Source organism: Pseudorca crassidens, chromosome 2 (genome assembly GCF_039906515.1).
Source record: "Pseudorca crassidens isolate mPseCra1 chromosome 2, mPseCra1.hap1, whole genome shotgun sequence".
NCBI classification, from domain to species: domain Eukaryota; kingdom Metazoa; phylum Chordata; class Mammalia; order Artiodactyla; family Delphinidae; genus Pseudorca; species Pseudorca crassidens.
The window spans coordinates 77330974-77333144 of NC_090297.1; the positions used below are offsets into that span (position 1 = coordinate 77330974).

Here is a 2171-nt window from a genome sequence, read left to right on the forward strand (position 1 = left end):
GTGGAGCGGAGTAGTGAGCCAAGCAATAGTGTATCAAGGCCTGGAGGTGAAAGAAAGTGATGATGTGGAGATCTAAGAGCAGGTCCCTGTGTCTGAGCGTAGAGTGAGGGAGAGAGTGGAACAACTGCCTGGAGAGGCAAGTAGGGACCAGAGTATATAGAGCTCCATGAGCTATGTTCAAGAATTTGCTTATCCTAAGGACAATAAGAAGAGTTTTAAGCAGAGAGAGGCAGAATCATCTCTGCATTTTAAAAGATCATTCTAACATCAGCATTGAGAGATTAGAAGGGAGGGACTGAAATTGAACATGATGAAAAACCTCTTAGGAGGTGCTTACACTGGTCAGATTAAACCACGGTGGTGGCTTAGATGTGAACGTTAGCAGAAAGGAAGAGGGGACTCAAGATTTGCTTCCATTTTTCCCTGAGCCATGCCTAACAGAAAAAGCAAAATTAAACCTAAAGTCTATACCTGGTGGGCAGGGGGTCTCTGACAATTAAGATAAAAAAGAATCCAAACAGGAATCCCTCCTGTTTGCTGGGAAAGGATTAGAGAAATGAGTACACAGAAGAAAAATAAAATTAGGTGTAGTGATTCTTATTCACAGACACCATTTCCTGGCCAGATGCTGCTGTGGAACTTTCAGAAACACCCACTAAAATCATAAACGAAAATCACATATTCGTAACAATTAATGAGAATACAGGCTGAATATGCAATGTGGATGAAGATTTTGATTTACCCATGGAAGATGGAAATATATATGATAGAGGAAAACAATACCCAGAAATGTGATAAACATTTGCATGAAAATGAGCCACTAGAAAAACTCAATATTTCTTCAATACTTTATGCACCAAAGTATCTTCAGAGCAGTCAAAAAGAAATAATAATAAATAATCATAGTGAATTTTCCTGCCATTAATTTTGTCACAAAATTTCTGTTGACTGCAGTGGAAGTTCTGCATCTAGAATGTGGCCCAGGAAATATTTATAGTCTGTAACTCAGAGACCAAAGACCTTGAACATCAAGAAAATCTCTTACCCTTATTTATATACACTGTTCTTTATCACGAAGGAAGAGCTGGTACCCATTCCAACTAACCAATCATTATGCAAGGAATATTCTGACTCACCCAGCATCTTTAATCAGTAAACGCTGTGCCAATGGAAAGAGAGCGGGGAGAAGTCACAGCAACCATTAATAAAAAATGACTAGGGCTTTCTATCAACAGAAGCATCATTAGAAAATATATGGTAGGAAAATAGTAGGCTGTAGATTTGTGGTGGCAGGGATGGCAATGGAATACTAACATTTATACCCTCTTAACCACTTTGTTTAAAATGATGCCGGATTTCAGGTAACTACATATGTGGTTAATACAGCATTTTGCAGTTTCAATTTCTTGCTAAATTCATGACTACAGTCTCAAAAGATGGGACTGCCTTACCTGAGTCTTTGGCTCTCCCTCCAGCCTCCAAACACAAATTCTTCTATTTTTTTCCAGTTTTATTGAAGTATAATTGACATGTAACATTGTATGAGTTTAAGGTATACAACTTAATGATTTGATATATATATTTATTACAAAATTATTATCACAATAAGTTTAGTTTAAAAATAGGGAGTGTTTCACAAATTTGCATATTATCTTTGCATAGGGGCCATGCTAGTCTTTTCTGTATGGTTCAATTTTTTTAGTGTTATGTACTGTTGAGTCGAGCATCACAGATATTTCTAACACGTAATTGGCTGTCATTGTCTGAGCATATCTTCCATGAAGGCTTTGGTCAATTCATGGCAAAAGATAAATCAGATATGAAGGGGAAGAACCTCAGATTAATCCAATACGTTCTTGAAAAGTCTCTTCTTTTTGCTGCAGTTCTACTCCCAATCATGAACCCTTGAGTAAATAATGAAAATATGATTCACATTTCCAATACACTGTGCAATCTGCATTTCAGCTGAGGATGCTTCTTGGTCACACAGTAGACTTGTAATTCCAAAGTAACTGTATTGCATTTTGAAAGAAAACAAGGCAGCCACATTCCATTAACAGAAAGCCTTCTTGAGCGTGTCTCTTGGTAGGTTAAATGGATCTGAGTCATGCGCTGAGGGTGAATGGGAGAATCATAAACGTTTATATAAAACACCTACAAATCTTAATAGG

At 37.4% G+C, this 2171-nt stretch overlaps 1 non-coding gene across 1 annotated transcript; it reads right to left on the bottom strand.

The window, feature by feature from the left end:
• Window positions 1–1617: 1617 nt before the first annotated feature.
• On the bottom strand, window positions 1618–1729 carry LOC137220296 (U6 spliceosomal RNA). Its single transcript, XR_010941604.1, has one exon. It is a non-coding gene; the product is annotated as a U6 spliceosomal RNA (small nuclear RNA).
• Window positions 1730–2171: the final 442 nt, after the last annotated feature.